We start from the raw sequence: 21,687 nt of genomic DNA, 5'->3' as shown, positions 1-21,687 counted from the left end.
GATGTTGAAATGAAGGTCCGTGAAAAGAAACGCCTCTACCACAAATTTCTCGACGATAAAACGCCTGCTAATTGGCAAATTTATAAGAATGCCAACCGGGAAGCAAAGAAAGCGGTCGCTGTCACCCGAGCGAACCATTTCAAAAATCTTTACGATAAACTGGACACTCGGGATGGCGAGAGAGATCTGTATCGACTTGCTAAAAGCCGTGATGAACGCACACAGGATATCGAACACTTCTGTTGTGTTAATGACAAGAACGGTACTTTGCTTACTGATCGTCGAGCCGCGACGGATAGATGGCGAGAATACTTCGAGCAGATTTCAACTGAAGAATTTGCTCATCCTCCACTTCCACAACCATTGCCGACATTTGGAGCAGTTCCACCAGTCAGCGCAACTCAAGTCGAGGAGGCAATAAAACAAATGAAATCGGGGAAAGCAACAGGACCTGACGACATCGCATCTGAGCTCTGGAAAGCAGGGAGCTGGGACCCAACACCGTGGCTGAGTGAATTCTTTAACCGGGTTATTCAGGAAGGAAGAACACCATCTGACTGGCAAGAAAGTACCACTATTCCAATATGGAAAAAGAAAGGTAGTCCAGCAGAATGTTCAAATTACCGTCCGATCCGGTTACTTTCCCATACCATGAAGATTTTTGAACGCATTCTTGACAACCGTATTCGCGAAATCGTTGAAATAACCGTGAATCAAGCCGGATTTGTCAAGAACTGCGGAACTACTGACGCAATACACGCTGCGCGGTTACTCATGGAGAAACACCGTGAGAAGCATCTTTACATTGCCTTTCTGGATCTGGAGAAAACGTTTGACCGTGTACCACACGAACTCATCTGGTATGCTTTACGACAACACTTCGTGCCAGAAGAACTCGTGCGCTGGGTTCAATTGCTCTACCACGATCCGAAAAGTAAAGTTCGAAGTATGGCGGGTGTATCAAAACCGCTTCGTGTCTCTGTTGGAGTTCATCAAGGAAGTGCCCTCTCACCACTCCTCTTTGTCCTTGTTATGGACACCGTCACACGGGATATCCAACTTCCAGCGCCCTACACACTGCTTTATGCAGATGATGTTTTCCTAGCATCTGATAGCAAAAATGATCTCGAGCAACTTGTTCAAAAATGGAATGATCGCCTCATGCAACACGGTCTCAGATTGAATTTAAACAAAACTGAATTTTTGACGACCGATCCCCATGAAACAGGCACAATCACTGTCAGCGGCAGTGATCTGCCCAGAACTGAGCGATTTAAATACCTCGGGTCAACGCTATCAGCCAATGGAGAGCTCCGTTATGAAATTGCTTCACGCATTAACGCAACCTGGATGAAGTGGCGTTCCACAACTGGTGTCCTTTGTGATCGACGTATCAACGAACGTCTCAAATCTAAAATTTACCGCAATGTTGTCCGTCCAGTCGCTCTCTATGGTTCTGAGTGTTGGCCGACCATAAAAGACAATGAACGGCGTCTCGCGGTAATGGAGACGAAGATGCTACGTTGGACTAGTGGCGTCACACGTTTAGATCACATCCGAAATGAGGATATCCGCGATCGTTATGGGATTGCACCGATCGTGGAAAAGTTGCGAGAGAGGCGTCTTCGATGGTATGGTCACGCAATTCGTGCAAACGAGAATTCACTTGCAAAGATTGGTCTGAACATCGAAGTCGATGGTAAACGACCAAAAGGCAGACCTAAGCAACGGTGGCTTGATACGCTGGATGGGGATTTGAAAGCCTCGAGATTGCACCCAGATCAGGCATTCGATAGAGCCAAATGGCGAAGCCGATCACGACGAGCCGACCCCGTTTGTGAACGGGACAAAGGCTGAAGAAAAAGAAGAAGACTCCCAACCACAAGACAGGTAATTCAGATGTTGAGATCGCACACAGAACTCTTAACGAGCAAAAATTAGAAAATAACGAACTAACCCTTTTAGATCCAGTGCAAGAATGCGTTAGATATTACAATACAACAACACATTCTGCAAACAAATATAAGCCATCAGATGTGTATTTTTGTGAAGTAAATAATGAAGTCGTCTACGAGAATTTGAAACAAACCAAAAAGAAAAATTTAGAATACCACAACAAGAGTAGACAGTCAGCAGAATTAGACTCTAACTGGATTAAAAACCCAACACCTCAAAAATTAGACCTCAGATTCAAAAAAGCTAGAAATAATCAAAAAATCCACCCACAAAATATGAAAAGGCTCAAACATACAAAATATTTCTGATATCTGATGGATGAGACAAAAACCTAACAAAATAAAACTGATATGAATTAACTTAGATATCTTGGTTGAATCGAGGGTATATAATGGTATAATATTAATCTAATATATAATAAGTACTATTACTGTTAAGCACATTAAATGAGTAATTGTAACTCCAAAATCAGATGTAATTAGAACAAGAAATAGAATGTATTATTGTAACTGAAAAAAAAAAGATTCAGTACATAATTAATTAAGATGATGTATCACCGTTAGAAGCGTAAATCATAGAAAGTAAGCAAATCCTATACAAAACTTACACCTACTCAAACTGCGGACAGTTTGTACTTAAAGGGGGGAGGAGTTACGTCACACGTGTTGGATATCCCCCGGGAAACCCTTTTACCTGAACCCGATACAAGATCACAATACGTTATTACGAAACACACCGCAATAAACAGTCACAAATATAATTAGGGTTTTACGCGAATTTGTCAGGAGAGTAAAACTCGTAATTAAAGGAATGTCTCCTGGGTTTTTTTTTAGCGATATATATAACTGGCTTTTCCAGGATAGTAACTAAGGACATTATGTAAATAGAAATAAGAAAGAGAAAGGAATAGAAAATAAATGTATAAATACGCTGACTCACAGCCTGTTAAAGGAGTCTGAGTTCGAGCTACGTATTGATCTAAGTGTAAAATCGAGTTTTTTTTCGTTATTCGCTCAAGAGGATTGGAAACCGCAAGCACGACACCCTCTACAGGTAACTACGTATACTTCCTTCTGGATTCTTGATCAGCTTCTGCTCTTGATGACCGTTCCCTTCGAGAGCTCGGAGCGAACTCCCCAGTATAAATATTCACGTGGTGAATAAATTGAATGATACTTTTGTTGTGTAACACGTTCTGTGCTGGACACCGTACACGCTGGTAAGTATGAGTATTTTCGTCTGTGCTATGTGATGCGGTAATGAAGACGAAGATATTGCGTTGGATTAGTGGCGTGGCACGTTTTGATCACATAAGAAATGAGGATATCCGCGATCGATATGGAGTTGCACCGCTCATGGAAAAACTGCGAGAGGGACGTCTTCGATGGTATGGTCACGTAATTCGCGCTAAAGAAGATTCACTTGCCAAAATTGGTCTGAACATCGAAACGACCAAAAGGCCGTCCGAAACAACGGTGGCTTGATACGCTAGATTGAGATTTAGAAGCCTCGAGATTATATCCAAATCAGGCATTTGATAGGGTCAAATGGCGAGGCCGTTCACGACGAGCCGACAAAGACTTAAGAAAAAGAAGTAGCCATGTCTGACACGTTCTGTGTGGAACACACTACCTGCTGGTAAGTCAAAAATAGTATATACAGGATATCCAACTACCAGCACATTCTTTGAAATTTTATGAAGACGGAAATGTTTTGCCCACGCACGATCGCAACGGGAGTTGGGTGAGCAAAATTTCGCACATAAGGGTTGGAGTTATTTTCGTGTGTGTGATACAGTTCATTGTTATCCGCCTACATTGTTGCGAGCAAATGACTGCGAGTTACTGCGAGCACGTGGCAATTTCCGCCATAACAAGACGCATTGCACAGCTGTCTATGGCTTCCCGCATCCCAGCGGGATGCAAAAGCAAAGCTTCCTTAAAGATTCACTTCGAATTAATGGCAATGGACCTTCGTGGAACCACTTTGCGAATGATACGTCAAAATTCCTTTATAGGAAGCTTGGTGGAATCAAAAGCACACGAAACATTCTCCTCGGAGGTGAAGACCAAATCAGTAGATGCATTCAAGATCAATCTTTCGGATGCATCCGTTTTCTGCTGGGGTAAGATGAGGAAACGCACAAGAAAACCATCTAGTCTACACCGATACACTGATACCACTTACCTAGTTTGTCTCTACCCGAAAGGCGCACAATGAGATTACGTGCCCCTTTGGGGAAAAAGTTACTTCTCTTGCATATAGTGTAGTGTTCTTATGGTAAGTATAAATAGCGCTCGCGTACGAATGGTTTCACTCGGCCCGTACAGTCCTCCTGCAGGCATCCTCCAAGGCTCAGTTCTATCAGCAACCCTATTCTCCCTAAATACCGCCAATATCCCACTCCAACACCCTACAAACTCCCACCTAGCTGTCAAAACCATTCAATACGCTGACGACTTGATCCTCTACACCTCTTCCCGGAGCATACAATCCGCAGAAAACCGCATCAATACCACAATCCTAACCCTCAACAAATTCCTCCAATCCTGGAAACTTCTACTCAACCCCAGCAAATGTGAAGCCATCGTCTTCCGTGGTAGAGTCACCTTTACCTGCAAGATGGTAGCCAACACCCGCAACCTCACGATCAAAATCGGAACATCCACCATTTCCTCCGTACTCGGTCCGGGAATACTGCGGAAAAATAAAATCAAACATACTCAAGCCGAGCTGCTGACGAAAAGGATCAGCGAACTTAGGGACACAGTGAAATCACTGTAATCCACGTCAAGCAGCGATTTTGCCATCCTGCCCAACGCGGGAGGAGCTCGCAACTGAGCTAAAGCAGGGACCAGAAGCAGAAAAGATGTGCCTTGAGGTCGTCGACAAAGAGCAGCAAGAAGACCCTTTCAACTTCATCTGTTGGTGGAAAAAGCCCAAAAACAATAGGTGAGTGCTAAAAGCGTAAGCGATCCCCAAGTGTCAGTGCCTCCTCTGTTAGTGCCTTTAAGCCCAGAACGCAGAAAATTCTCCCAGTTACGGCATATAATATTAATATCCCGCAGGTACTGAAACGACACGAAAAGTGACAGAACCCTCATTTTACGGAGTCCACATGGGACCCCGCCAAAAAATTTTCGCTCATTGAAGAGCAAGGGCCAACACAAAAACCTCCCCATCTCTTAGAACTTAGTCCATAAGTATCCGCTCTCTCCACAAGGAATCTGACCCCAGAAAAATTATGGTCCAACTAACTTCAGAGTACCCATTCTGAAAGTTCGCTCCGTTGCAACTTTTGTGACCAAACAAGATAAGACCCTACACAGGGAGAATTCCTCGCTCCCTATCAAATCTCAATCTGGTCCTCTTCTTCTTAGCTCCCAGGAGCTAAGTAAAGTTTTCAAGGTGAAATCATCAAGACTGTCACACGCAGAAATACCAAGCTAATAAAAGTCGATAAGTTCGAATATAGTTCTCTACCCTATGATAGCATGTTACACATGAAAGCCAGACAAATATGGCGCAGGACCCTCAAGCTGATTTTCAACAAATATGGAAATAAAATCAATACAGAATACAAAGCATTGCTTTCTCGGACTAACCCGCTGAGTACCCAATGGAATATCCGCAATAAAGAATTAACTCGGAAATTAGCAGACATAAAACCCACGCCTAATATGTATATTTCAGAATATAAACAGAGGAGGAACAGGGAGCCTCTCTCCAGTGAGATTAGAAAAACGCAAATTCTTGCGGAATCACATGAGGCTCAGCTACAGCCCTGCACCTCGAAACGATTTGGCCTTAACTGCGACTGTTGAAGGGACAATTTACGAACATTCCAATAAGTTAGTGACGAACACCGCAGTCAGACCAGTGGATTGGCAACATTTTCTGAGTCTTTCACAACTCACGACCTTCACCCACAACCTAAACGGAAAGAAATCTGCCGGACCTAACGAGATTATCATTTCTGTCATCAACAGTTTCCCCATCGTCTCCTTAAAATTTCTTTTCGCAGTTTTAATAACATAATTTAATAATAATGGCTTTCTCCTATCTACTTAGAAAGTAGTAAAAATTGTTGCAATTCGAAACAAGTCGAGAAACCAGAGGCTGGACGCTTCAGGTATGAAAGGTTTTGTGTATTTCTGAGTCAGTGCCCCATTGGCACGTAACACGTAATATACGCATATATTATGTGAGAATATCCACTTGCGGGTGATATTACATTCAAAATTTTGAATTTCCAACGAAGTGCCAACTTTAATTTGTTATAACTTTGTTAGGAATAGTGCGCTTTCCACCAAGCTTGTTAGGATCGAGCTCTATACTATAGCCTACATTGCTGTGGTGCTAGGATGAACTTAAGGGGGGTTCTGCAACCAATTACTTACAGTAATATATAATACTATCATTAACTTTATTTGAAGGGATATCGGTATGGGAGGAATTCGGAACCTAGCCACCATATAGTGGCAGCCTCTTGATTTTTTTCAGATTTTTCGGTTGGGCAGTTTCTGAAAATGGCCCCGTTGAATAAATGATCACTTTCAACCCCCGAACTCCCCGCTTTTCCAACAAATGTCAAAACTAAGACCAGATTCGGAAAGTACTAACCGAGACCTTTCATTTGATACCCCATACTATATTTGGTAAGAAAAATGTACACCCCCCTTTTGCATGTATGAGGACCTCCCCTCCCCCAATTTTCCCCTTTAAGGTTTTCCCCTTTTAAGGTTTTACACAAAACCTTAAAAGGGGAATCTCCTCCGAGCCAAAAAATTTCAGACCCAGTTCCCTGCTTTCCAACCTAGCAAAACTTTTTTAGAGAGGCTGGACAATTGAACTTTTCCAGCATTGCACTCTCAAAAATATTATTTCCAATAGCCAGGCCGGTTTCCATCGTAAATACAAACGTAATGTCAACAATAAATCAACCGTAGCCTGCGCATTAGATCTAGTAAAGGCCTTTGACTCCGTATGGGCAAACGGACTCATACACAAACTAATCCAAAACAACTTTCCAATTCTGATTATCAGAATTACCATCCGCTTTTTATAAGATAGACTGTTCTGTGTCAATGTGTGAAATAAATTTTCTGACCTCTTAGCAGTAACGTCAGGAGTACCGCCAGAATCCATTTCAGGGCTCACCTTACATAATGTTTTCACGGCTGACGTTCCCATTCCTGAGACCGGCACAGACATTATCCAATATGACGATAATACCCTTATCTTCGCATCAAACCTCCGCCCCGACAAAGCCCCAAAACAGAACAAAATATAATATTTACTTGGTAATTTAAAATCGGAAATACAACAGTGATGACAGACGATCGAATACTTGGGAGTTAAGTTTCACGAATTTCTCAAATTTAATACGCACCCTGAACTCGCTATAAGTAAGGCACACGGCAAAGTTAGTAAGATCTATTACCTTCTTCGCAAGAAAATAGGTCTTAGTGCCAAAACCAAACTGATTCTCTACAAGACCGTGTTAAGACCCACCATCTGGTACGGATCACCTACATGGATCACATGCTTCCACGCCATAAATAAATACGAAGCATTTGAACGCCGAATACTAAGATTGCACTGGCCTATCCTATAACTGGAAGACTAGGAAGGCCGGAAAAAATACCGGCGAGCAAGAGAATTTGTTCTTATGTTGATGAGATTTTGTGTAAACACAAAACCTTCTTAAAATCGATTCGATGTCTGTCTGTCGGTCACATCCCATTTACTCGAAAACGGCTAAACCAATTGTCTCGAAATTTAGTAAGAGGGTGTATTTTTTTGTGAATTTCATGCTACCAACGTGTAGGACGTCATCATCTCATATCAATCCGTCAATACTGGAACAAAGTGAATTACTATGAATGAGGGTCGGAAAGAAATATTTTGTTTTAGTTTTTTAGTCATTTGTATAGCGATATCAATTACTCCAGACAGATATATGTGTGTGAATGTGTGCCAGATAAATATATTTGTACATTAAACCAATGGTATTCAATGTTCGCACTATAAATGTACATATGTCTGCTTTTGTGCCCGAAGTGTTCGGTCTCGATTCCGTGTTCAGGGATAACGTTTTTAAGGTTTTGTTTGTAAAACAAAATCTTATTAAAATCGGTTCGATGTCTGTCCGTCTGTCTGTCTGTCTGCCACAGACACTTTTCTCAGAAACGGCTATACCGATTGACACGAAATTTGGTGACAAGTTAGGACCTGTGGACCCCCAGATATGCAGTAAGTGATATCCCCCTATGTTGAGTGTAAAATTTTTTTTCACCAAATATAGTCGTGTGGGGTATCAAATGAAAGGTCTTACTTTACTTTAGTACTTTTTGAAGCTGGTGTTAGTTTTGAGATTTGTTAAAAAGGCGAGGAGTGGGAGGGGTTCAAAGTGATGATTTCTTTAACGGAGCCATTCTCAGAAACTACTCACGCGAAAAATCTGAAAAAAATCATGAAGCTGCCTCTATATGATGCCCAGGCCTCAAAATACTCTCCATATCGATACCTGTTCAAATTAAGTTAATAATAGTATATTACCATATTTTTGGGAAAATTGAGTAAAACCCCCCTAAAGTTTATCTCAGAGTTGTAAAAGTTGGTAGTAGTATAAAATATAATATGAAGCATATTATCTCCCAACCAAAATCATACTATTAGTAACAAAGTTACAGTAGCTCAAAGTTGTCTTTACCGTGTAAATTTACAACCCGAAGTACTAAATCTGATATGCTAAATGCATATTATTAACGGGCTACGTACAGATGGGATAGTTCTACACTCAAATATACTCACACAAGAAGCAAACAAAACCTTTCATACCTGAAGCGCCCAGCTTCCGGTTTCCCGACTTGTTTAGTGTCTATCTTACGCCCAATGAGACGATGCCGGACTTTCGACGCAAGCTTGATGCTTTGGAAGACGCTATCTTAGGCACAGATGGGCGGATCCTGGTCGGGGGTGACTTCGATGCTAGGGCAATTGAATGGGGCATGCTTCAGCGAGAAACAAATTCTGGAAATGACGGCGAGAACAGGACTGGTAGTTCTCAACACCGGATCCACCCCAACGTTCCGCCCCCGGGCTGCGAGGGAAGCATTCCAGACGTAACCTTCGCGTCGGAATCACTGGTGTTGCTGATGGACGGGTGGCGAGTTCTGGAAGACTTCTCGTCAAGCGACCATCAATGCATTGCCTTCCAAGTGGTGGACACAAACTCTCGGTGTGCGCCACCCCGGCGCTCTTTTGGTGCATGGAACGTCGAGAAAGTGAGCACTGGGAGTTTTGTCGAAACTCTTGGAACAGATGGGCTCGCGCTGGAGGTTACTTCTGGGGCAATGGCGCTGAAGCCGACACTGTCGTAAATTCAGTTATGAACCTGATAACGACGACTTGCGGAGCCTTCATACCCAGGAGGGCATCGAGACATGGCAAACATTCTACCTATTGGTGGATAGTGAAAGCGCAAAACTCCGGAAGAAGTGTCACACGCTCCGCCGCTTAACACAACGTCCAAGCGACTGGGAGTAGGCATATACCATAGTGATGGCGTACAAATCAGCCAAAAGGAGATACCGCAGCGCAATAAAGAAGAGCAAAGCTCGCTGCTGCCAGTCGACTCAGCTGTGAATGAATACCTGAGTCAAATCAGGGTAATAATCTCGGGCGAGCGCAATGCTGACCACATTGGCTCCTACAGTCTGCTATAGTGTACCGTTACGGTCTTGAATGAAGTGCTCTAACACACTTCAAGGCCCTGATCCAATATGGATTGTTGCGCCAACGATTATTGTTATTCCCTGCGCACCCCGTATGGATGATGACGTTGGCGCCACCTTCCACTGTCCACTTTTCTCTATAAAAGAGTTGGAATAGACAGTCCTCCCTTTAAATAGAAGAAGGTGTCAGTACCGGACGGATTCCGGCAGAGGTATACAAACTTGTATTCCAACACCGGCCAGACCTACTGCTCGGCGCATTCAACACTTGCCTAAAAGAGGGCACTTTCCCTGCTCGTTGGAAGGTGACGTTGATCCACAAAGGGAAAGGCGACGCCGAGTTTCCGTCTTCATACCGCCCACTATGTATGCTTGACACTGCTAGAAAAGTGCTCGAAAAGCTCATCAGAAGTAAACTCGCTGAAGCGATACGTGCTCCCGGAGATTTATCTCCCCGGCAGTTTGGTTTTAGAGCAGGGAAATCCACAGTTGATGCTGTCATGCACCGCGCCGAACTCGACGGGTGGTGCTCCTCGTAACGCTTGACGTCAAAAACGCCTTTAATTCCGTAAAATGGAAAGACATTCTAGGCACACTAGACAATACTTTCCACGTGCCCACTCCACTAGAGAGTCAGAGGAAGATGGAAGTTACCTCGGAGGTAGCAAAGGGATCCATCGTAGGGCCGGACCTCAGAAACGCTACCTATAATAGTCTACTTAAACTCGACATGCCAGAAAAGTCCTGGTCGGCTATGTAGATGATGTCGCGGCGCTTGTTGCTGGACGCTCTAGGCAAGGAAGTATATCGTAAACGTCTTGCGAAAGTACAGAGAAGGGAAGCTTCGCGGGTGGCGTTTGCGTACCGCAATGTCTCTGAACCGGCCGTGATGGTAATCACGGGAGTGATCCCTGTTGCCCTTCTTACTAAGAAGCGTCAAGCCCTATATAAGCGCAAGGGGAATAAGCCAAGCAAGGTTGTTGCTCGTGAAAAACGGCAACGCACTCTAGACGAGTGGCAGCTCTCTTGGCAAAATGAAACTAGAGGCAGATGGACTGCACGGCTCACCGGCAACTTAGAAGCGTGGAAACATGGTGAGATTGACTTACCTGCACAAGATTGGAAAGCGGCGATCTTCGGTTTGTGTGTTTTGCAATGGAGTTGTGGACGACGCCCATCACTTTTTCTTGTGGAATGTGCGATGGAGTTCGTCAGCAGCTCTATTTAAACACAGGGGATCTCCCTCCAGACAAGATTATCGAAGAGATGCTGAGGAGTGCTTGTGGCGCAGCGGGGTTAACAACATTCGAAATTTATTTCGAATGTTCGAATTAACAACATTCGAAATTTATTTCGAATGTTCGAATTAAGAACATTCGAAATTTATTTCGAATGTTGTTAATTCGATTGATAGTGGCCACCATCGGTGCTCTCCGTGGCGGAGCAGTTCATGATTTAAATGATAAATTTAAAAAAAAATGAATGGTTTTTTGAATGTCAGTTTTCCAGAAAAAAAGAAAAAAAAGTAGAATGACGATTAATTAATTTTTGAATTGTAAATATTAATATTGGTAAGCTTAAAAATGAGATTGATTTTAAAAGCATTATAAAGATTTTCTATTTTAATGTTCTTAATTAAAAGTAAAAGAATTAACTTAAATAATGGTAGTTATTAAATGTGAAATAATTAATATGAATAGTGTGTTACTTTACCAAACAAGGTAGAACTACATGCTGACAGATGGAGCCGTATTGTCTATTACGTTCGAGTCCTTCCCATTGCTAAGAAGATAGAGCTCTACCGGCGAAGGAGCCGGAAGGCAAGGGGTTCTTTGAACTGACAGTTCCCTTCCTCCTTTCCTCTCCCGTTGGCGAAATGAATTGCCTGATTTGAGGGCTCGGCAAGGCGCTAGAGTTCGGGCACTAGCCCAAAATAATGTGACAAACAAATGGGGAGGTGTTAAGTTGGTAGTCGGACGACGTACCGAACCAGGAATCCAAAACTGTGTGCGTAAATGAATTCACCTATCCTACCCGCAAAAAAAAAGTATTCGGAAATAAGCAGTATGTTTAATTAGGGTGAGGATAATATCTGTTTTTTTGGAAAAATATGAAGAAATATGTGGGATTTGTAGCTACATACGGATGGAAAAATATGCGTAGAAGTTTCTCACATAAGATGAACACAAAACCTTTATACCTAAAGCGCAAGTTTGCGGCATCGCGACTTGTTAAGGTTTTGTGTAAAACAAAATCTTATTTTGTGTAAAACAAATAATAATAATAATCGTTGGCGCAACAATCCATATTGGATCAAGGCCTTGAAGTGTGTTAGAGCACTTCATTCAAGACCGTAACGGTACACCACAGTGCACTGTGGGAGGCAATGTGGTCAGCATTGCGCTCGCCCGAGATTATTACCCTGATTTGACTCAGGTACTCATTCACAGCTGAGTCGACTGGTGTCCGACATCCAATCACGATAACAAATTCCTCTGCCCCCAGCGAGATTTGAACCGCGACCTTCCGCTACGACAGCCCAGCGCTCTAACCACTTGAGCCATCTGGACACAAACTTTGTAAAACAAAGCCTTATTAAAATCAGTTTACTGTCTGTCTGTCTGTCCGTCACACGCATTTTCCTCGGAGACCCTTATAGTGATTCACAACAAATTCGATGAAAAGATGGGAACTATGAACACTCACGCATACAGTGAGTTTCACAGTTCTACATCAAATTTAAGGAGGGTCCCCATACTTGCAAAAGGGGGGAGTCAACTTTTGTTCATCAAATATAGTCATGTGGGGTATCAAATGAAAGGTCTTGATTAGTACTTTTCCAATCTGATCTTAGTTTTGGCATTTGTTCGAAAAGTGGGGAGTGACGGGGGTCGAAAGTGATAATTTCTTTAATGGACCCATTCTCAGAAACTATCCAACCCAATAAACCTGAAAAAGATCAAGAGGTTGTCACTATATGGTTCCTAGGCTCCAAAAAATCCTCCATACCGATATCTATCCAAATAAGGTTAATAATAGTATATTACTATAACTTCTAGTAATTGGCTGCATAACCCCCCCTTAAGTTCATTCTAGTACCACGGAATTTGGCAAAAATATAGGGTGCATATATTACGTGCTAGGTACATATGGAGCAAATGCACATTCAAATATTTTTATAAAAGAAATACACAAAACCTTTCATATCTGAAGCGTCCAGTTTCCGGTTTCCCGCCTTATGTTTGTTTAGTTTTTAGCCTTTATTTTTAATAATCACTCACATCTCAACATTGACATTTGGATGGGCAACGTTTGTGTATTTAGGGTTTCCTCACATAAGATGAACAAAAAAACAGAAGCTGGGCGCTTCGGGTATCTCGACTTGTTTTGAACAGATAACGATATGGCCAGTCATTTGATTCATTCCTAGATTTTATCAAATACCAGCTAAGATTCATCTGAGAGTCAATCAGTGCTAAATTCAGTTTATTAGACATGGTACGCATGCGATTCAATGCAATTTTGGAAAACTGAACCAATGCGTGATATTCAAGAAGTACATAGTTGCTCTAGATATTGCAGAATTGCTTTTTTCATTACTGTTTAGATAGTTTAAATTCGATCAAGTTGATCCTCCAAATCGCCTATAAAATACTGATCGAAATCGATTTGGCCTGTAAATCTGTAAAATTCAAGTCAGAATTAAGGATTTATTATGACGCGATGGTTGAAGGGGTATGTCCATCTCGCTGCTCTGGGTTCGAACCACAAACGTCGTGGGTGTCCGTATTCATCTTGTATTTTCCCCGATGCTGTGAGCTAATCACTTGCACAGCGTTAAGGGTTACGATAATGACAGTAAAGCACAGTGTGACTGGGTGGATGCCATATATTCCACTAAGGGGTAAACAGGAAACACTAAAACGAAATAAATATTTACTCTTCCGAGGAAAAATTACCTTAAATATCTTAGCTCCAGCCAAGCTTAGGTCGAAACTGTGGGCGGATTTACGTTGGATATAATTCGCACCCTTGTTACTTTTTGCGAATTATAAAAGGGAGTGTATAGAACCTGCGAGCCGGTTCATCATGCTGCTCCCAGGACAGAGGTGAGGCAGCGCCTGATGAATTGCTTCTGCCCTGGTACGAAAATTTTTATTCTTTCTCTTCACGACGAACACCAATTCAGATTCAATCTGAGCCCATGTTGCAAGAGCCGATCATTCATTTTTGGACAACTTGCTCGAGATCATTTTTCCTATTGGACGCTAGGAAAACATCATCTACACAAAGGAATGTACAGGGCGCTGACGTTGGATGTCCCGGGTCACAGTGTCCATAACAATAACAAAGAGGAGTGGTGAGAGGGCGCTTCCATGATGATCGTTGTTGATCAGTTTGACCCAGCCCACGAGTTCCTTTCTGGTACTAGGTGTTGTCGTAGAACATATCAGATGAGTTCGTGTTACATACGGTCAAACGCTTTCTCTTGATCCAAAACTGCAATGGGGAGAGGGCGATTATTCTCACGGTGTTTCTTCATCAGTAACCACCCAACCCAGCGTGTATTGCGTCAATAGTTATTTCAACAATTTCGCGATTGCGTACAAAAATCTTCATGGTATGCGAAAGTAACCGCATCGCACGGTAATTTAAACTCTTTGCTGGTGTACCTTCTTTTTTAAGGGTTTGTGTAAGACAACCTTATTAAAATCGGTTTGCTGTCTGTCTGTCTGTCAAGCGCATTTTTCTCGGAGACGGTTATAGAGATTGACAGCAAATTTGGTGGAAAGGCGGGAACTGTGAATGCTCAGGCACACAGTGAGTTACATAACTGTACGCCGAATATAAGGGAGGAGGGGTTCCCATACATGCAAAAGAGACTGTAATTTTTTTTTTTCATCAAATATAGTCAAGTTCTCGGTAAGTACTTTCCGAAGCCGGTATTAGTTTTGATATTTGTTGGAAAGGTGGGGAGTGGGAGGGGTTGAAAATGATAATTTTTTGACGGACCGCTGCCACTATATAGTGCCTAGGACTCCATACCGATATCTGTTAAATAAATTTAAAAATAGTATATTAATATAATTTTTAGTAATTAGCCTGCCTTAAGTTCATTCTAGTACCAGGAAATTTTGCAACAATGTAGACTACAATATAAAGCATGATCTTGCTAAGTTTGGTGGAAATTGCGCTATTAGTAACAAGGTTATAACAGGTCAAATTTGTCGCTTCTTTGCAAATTCATGACTTTGAATGTCAATATCAATTGTTTCCCGACTTGTTCCAGATTGAAACTGTGGTACTTTCTTGCCAGTCAGATGGCGCTCTACCTTCCTTAATAACCCAATTGAAAAATTCACTGAGCGACAGTGTTGAGTCCTCCCAAAGCTCAGAAGCGATATTATTTGAAATAATTCAAATAATGTGGAAACACCGCATAATTACACTCAGATATCGCCAGGTCCTGTTGCCCCATTTCATTTCATTTGTTTTATTGCTTTCTAGACTTCAGTTGGTGGAACTGCTCCAAATATGGGCAATGTTTGTGAAAGTGGCGGATGAACAAATTCTCCAGTTGAAATCTGCACGAAGTATTTCCGCTATCTATACGTTGCGACTCGACAGTTGGTAAGCAAAATACCATTCTTGTCATTAACGCAACAGAAGTGTTCGTTATCCTGCTTGCGTTGTTGTCGGCTTTTGGCAAGTCGAGCAGGATCTCATTCTTACAAATTGGCCAGCGTTTTATCGTCAAGAAACTTATGGTAGAGGCGTTTCTTTTCACGGATTTTCATTTCATCATCGTCATTCCAAAGCCAAGTATCTCGGTTGATGAACCGCTTACTTGGCTTGTTTCTTCCACATTCGTAATAGTTGGTAATCGCGTCAGTGATATCATTTCTTCTTTCTTCTTACGAAATCACCACCATTCATTGCGGCGGTGGTAAAATGTCGGCGTCTTATTAGAATATACTTGATTTTCGTTTTACTGTTCCCACTATAAAATGTAGGAAGATAACCCAATCGTTTGATAAGCCAGGTATTCATAAATACAAGGTCATGGGTGTCCACAAAATCGATTATACACTCGTCACCCTCATTGCGCGCTCCAAACCCCTTTCCCCTGTGGCACCTGTTACCGTCTGCCTTTGCACCCACATGACCGTTAAGATCACATGCTGTTAATGATATAGTTACCCGCAGACACGTTTCTGATCTTTGCATCAAGAAGTTGCCAGAAGGCATCTTTCTCAGTATCAGATGGACTTATTTGTGGTGCATACGTGGTGAAGAAGTGAACTCGTGCGATCAGCTGATATTATGGTGAGATTCATCAGCCGGTCATCAAATCGTTCGACTTCTCTAATGTTGTTACGGAAACCTTCTGAGATGGCAATGCCAACACAGTATTGACCGTATTGGGTTACCAAAATAAAAAAGTCTATAGTCATGTTTACCACGTTCGCGTTCCATGTCGCAGCTTTTAACACCAGATCATCGGATTTGTTGTAGGGGGCAAATATAAATGCACCTTTTCCGAAGGGTTCTTGCGAGTTCCTCGGCCTTTCCAGTTAGGGTGCCCATCTTTAGCGTGCAGACACGTATTTGTTTTGTTCGAACAAACTTACTTACGTCCTGACGCGGTCCATGCGTCAAGAACCCTTGCCCATTTCTCGACAGGACCTCCATCCTATCACGGGATTTGTCACCAAGAGTGATCAGGTAGGATTTAACACAGTGGAATAACTCAAACGATACTTTAGTTGTGTCCTTCCCTGATCTCAGCATTTTACTTTTGTTTTGCTGAGGATAGTATTATACAAAGTGCGTTGCCCCAAACCCTCCTCCTTTACCTGGGCTTGGGGCCAGCACGCTATGTAAATAACATGCCAAAGTTACCACCGACAAAAAGTTATTAATTTTTATACAGATTTTGAATCCCATGTGGACGTACGGCGTACAGCTTTTGGACAATGCCAAGAAAATTAACTTGTTGTTAGAACTATTCGAAGCAAAATAGTAAAAACTTACTGATATATTCAGAATAAGGATATGGAATATATAATCAGTAATTATTTTCCAATATCTAATGCGAAAAATTGGGGGCAATCAATGGAAAACAATCGTCAAAAATTCGAAGGAAGTGATTGAAAAATTGAGTGTAACGGGGGTTTAGCTGAGAGGGATCGCCTACTGTCATTTGATGTCAAAGCTTTCTTTCTCAGTGCGCTGGTATAAGAAGCAACATTGAAATTTGAAGAGTGGCTACCACGGTTTGGATCGACATCAGAACGGAGGAAAAAGACAAAACAATATGCGAGTTTGGCCTCCCTCTGTATAAATGAAAATTATCTGACATTCACGGGAGAGTGAGGGTAGCGATGTGAAATCCTCTCTTCCCATTTGAATTTTTTAAGCATCATTGGAGGAACAAATAGAGTAAAAATAGAAATATGTGACTGGATCCCAGAAACAAGTATCAACAATATGTTGAATAACATCAACACGTAGCAGCAAAAAATAGCCTTGACTCATGGGATTGAAGTTAATAACCAGTTACCTTTGTTGGATATACTAAGCAAACGTTACAACGTACAGGTTTCTTTTTCTATTTACAGGAAACTCGCCAGCACCCAAGGACCCCCTCTTTGGATTATACAGTTCTTTTATTCTTATTCACTAATTAATTAAATTACTTTTAAACAATTTTTTTAAACTATCAACCTATTACCTGTTAATTACCGCGGCGAATCTTATTAATTTTGAGGGGTTACCTGAATCTGTGTTTAATAACCGCGTTGCGTCTTCCATCAAAATTTCTAAACTTTCCCAACGGTCCAAGGTAGGCGTTCGGTTTGTATGACCCAAGAGCTCAAGATTTTCTCATTGAAGGGTATGGGCTTCTTCGACTATGTGCGCCGCCATTGATGATCTTATGTACAACACTACTTACCGCTTTCTTGATGTGTTCATTAAATCTAGTCGTTGTCTCTTGATGTGTTCATTAAATCTAGTCGTTGTCAGGCGTTTAGTCTGTCCTGTGTATATCTTATTACAGTCGCTGCACGTTATTCGGTAGATCCCGGTTTTTTCGTCCGCTGCCAAAGGATGCTTCATGCTTCCTAGTAAATTCCGCAAGGTGGACGATCGACTCGAACCTACGACTTCCAACTGAAACTTTTTTATCCAATTCCTGAAGTTATAAATAGAAAAGGGTAGGAATACGGGATATTTATCCGTCTCGTGGTTGCCTCCTTATGCTGCGAGAATAGTGTTGAATAGGCATTCAGAATTATGTTTTATATTCGCCTATGCTGATGCCAAATTTTGTACTTCTAAGATGAAGTTAACATGGATTTTCCGGTAAATTTCTAAAATATGGTAATATAATATTATTAACTTTATTCATGCAGATATCGAGATAGGATTTTTTTTAAGACCTAGAATTCATATCGATGCTCCACTGTTCGGTTGAGTAGATTCTAAGAACGAAAGCTGTTTCACTTTTTAAGGCACATATTTTCACTCAATATCAAAAATTTTCCGAAAGTACTATTCAATCACTTTCATTTCATACCCCATATGGCCATATTGTGTGAAAAAAATGTACCCTACCCTCCTTTCGCATGTATGGGGACCCTACCTTCAAATAATAACTCCGCCGAAGCCGGTCCCAAGCCCGGTTGTGAAAGGAGGAGGGATGGATAGCTTCAATCTGAATGGCTGTACGCCACCGCAGCGTCTCAGGAGGTAGGTGAGGAAAGTGCAGGAACTTTGCAGTCTTGCAGATTACTCACTAAGGAAGCTATCTCAACACCTGGCAGCTAGGGATAAAATGCACCACCAACAATGAGAAGAAGGAGAAATTTGAGGTCCGGTATGGATAACCGGCGGGAGTCGTCTGACTTGGTGACTGGGTCGGGCTCTCGTAATGGACAGCACGGCGTCGAAACCGCTAGTCGTGGGGCGGTTCGACGTCTAGGCGCCACGACGACCAGGAGCACAGCTCCGCCTGCTGCAGCTGTTTCGCCACAATCTGTGGCGACCACTTCAGCAGGTTCGCGTAGGAAGCGGATGAAATGGACTGAAGAAATGAACCTCTTTATCATCCGCTCATACTACGAAATAACGGCGGGGGCAGGTACAACATCTTACCGCTCCTTGTTGCACCAGAGATTCGTCGAGCGTTTCCCGCAATTCGCGCACGTGACTGTGCAGCGAGTCGCAGACCAGTACCGCTTTATTACTCGCAGCGACACAATCCCGGCCACCATCAGGGAACGTGTTCGGCTTGAGGTCATCGGGGAAACTGGTGACCGAGAGTCGATGGGGGCAGAGGCGGCGGCATCAACAACACCACGCCGCACTGCAGGCAACAGGTTCAGTACTCGCCGAAGCACTCTTCTCCACTGTCCAGCTGCGGTTTCCGCTGAGGTTCGCGACGAATTCCAAAGAGCGTGTATAGAATTCTCGGATATGGATCCTTTGCATAGACCAGGTATTCCAGGCTCTATCCATCTCCAGCAACTCCGGGAATTCTATCTCAAATCAATGATGAGATTGCATCTCGACTGTGTGCTGATATGTCGCTGCTGCACTACAATCATTTGTGTATTGTGGTGCAGTTGCGGCTATCAGATTGCACGGTCAGAAGATTCGCTTTCGTGTTATTGGTTTGAGTGACAAAAGAGATCCACCATGGAAAGTTCGGCTGGAACGTCGGCGGGACTCACTAAGGCAGGACATTGCTAGACTGATTCAGATCAGCATTGGCAATGCAAGCCGACGGGTGAGAAATAAAGTGCATAGGGTTTACCGGAACTATGCCATCCCCTGTGAGACACCCGTTGTTGAAATTCTGGACACACTAAAACAGAAACTTTCTGTCATATGCAGTCGGTTACGACGGTATGGCGAAAGTTATTCCAGACGTGTCCAGAATGCAACATACGCGAGGAACCAGCGGAGCTTTTTCAGATCTCTCAACGAATCCCAACAGAGCGCCCAGACAATACAGTTCTCGGTGACGGAAGCGAAAGAGTATTGGGGTGGACTTTGGGGGTTACCTTCCGAGCATGCTGAGTGGATCACCGCCGAAGGCACCCGCCATGCCAATACACCTGGCATGAATTTTGCGGATGTTACCGAAGAGGAAATTCGACGAGCCATAAACAGCTCGAAGAACTGGAGGGGTCCAGGTCTGGATCGGGTGCAGAATTTCTGGTATAAGAAATTTACCAGCGTACACAGTCGGTTGGCACGCAGTACAAATGAGGTCATGAGTCGGCCGGAGGAATTTCCACCTTTCCTCACTGCGGGGATTACCTACCTTATCCCTAAGAAGGACACGGTGCAGGACCCCGCAGACACAAGACCGATCACTTGCTTACCAACCCTCTACAAATTCATCACGTCCATTTTTAGTGGAAGGATCAATGCGCACCTCGAAACCAACAACATTCTGTCCGAGGAGCAGAAGGGCTGCCGAGTTGGGTCAAGGGGTTGCAAAGAGCAACTCATTATCGACTCGGTAGTTGTAGGACAAGCAACTAGAGGCCAAAGAAACCTCTTCAGTTGCTATATCAATTATGCCAAGGCTTTTGATAGCGTTCCGCATACCTGGCTAATCGACATCCTACATCTGTATCGCATTGATCCGAAACTAATAAATTTTTTGGCGACAGTCATGGAAGGGTGGCATACCACCTTATCAGTGCGTACATCTGAGGGTGCTAATACCTCAGAGCCCATCCGTATACGGCGAGGCATCTTCCAGGGGGATTCATTGAGTCCCCTTTGGTTTTGTATGGCACTGAACCCCCTTTCATGGCTACTGAATGATGCTAGAGGGCATGGTTTTGCAATAAAGTATGGCCTACGTGCTAAGTGCGAACTGACACACTTGATGTACTTAGATGACATCAAGCTGTATGCTGGTACTGACGACCATCTTAGAAGTCTGTTGTGAATAGTAGACATGTTCAGCCGTGATATTCGGATGGAGTCTGGATTAGACAAGTGTCGAATCCAAGTCATCCGCAAAGGTCATCACGAGCCACATGCCGGACATAGCATTGTTGACCGCCACATCGAAGCTATGACCGAGACAGACTTCTACAAGTACCTAGGAATTCTGCAAGGAACCCATGCTCGAGTTGGTGATCTGAAGGAAGCTCTGTTGTCCGAATTCCTGCGACGTGTAAAGCTGGTGCTGAAATCGCATCTCTCGGGGAAGAATCAAATAAGCGCGTTGAATGTATTCGCTATCCCTTCACTGGCTTATGCATTCGGAATATTACCGTGGACGAAGACCGACCTGGAAAACGTCCAGCGGCGGATACGGACAACTATGTCCAAATTCCGAATGCATCACCCAAAGTCTGCCGTGGAGCGGATGAACCTGCCTCGTGATATCGGAGGTAGGGGCGTGGTTGACGTGGCGGCACAACATCATCGCCAAGTCGACTCGCTGCGCGCTTATTTTTACAGTAAAGAGCAGGCGAGCCCCTTGCATGCGGCTGTCTGTAAGGCAGACTGTGGACTGACTCCACTTAACTTGAAGGATCGATCTTTCCATCCTCTGAGTGGGGTGAAGTCGGACCAGGAGCGAATCGAGGAATGGAAGTTGAAGGCAATGCACGGTAAACACGTGAATTGCCTTTGGCAGCCATTTGTCGATTTGCATCTGTCGAACAGATGGCTGTGTGCTGGAGAGCTCTTTGCTGAGACGGAGGGGTTCATGTGTGCCATTCAGGATGGCGTGGTCGCCACCCGAGCTTATAAAAAGCTCATCATGAAAGAACGGGTGGAGAACGACCAGTGCAGAATGTGTGGTTCGGCGTTAGAGACGTTGGACCATCTCATTTCTGGCTGTACTGTTATGGCACCGGTGCAATACATCACCAGGCATAATGCTGTATGTAAGGTTATCCATCAAAACCTTGCATATAAGCATGGGCTGATCACGGGAACATGTCCGGTTTACCGA

This window comes from Hermetia illucens, chromosome 3 (assembly GCF_905115235.1).
Source record: "Hermetia illucens chromosome 3, iHerIll2.2.curated.20191125, whole genome shotgun sequence".
Classification (NCBI taxonomy): domain Eukaryota; kingdom Metazoa; phylum Arthropoda; class Insecta; order Diptera; family Stratiomyidae; genus Hermetia; species Hermetia illucens.
Note: the sequence above shows the minus strand (reverse complement) of the source record.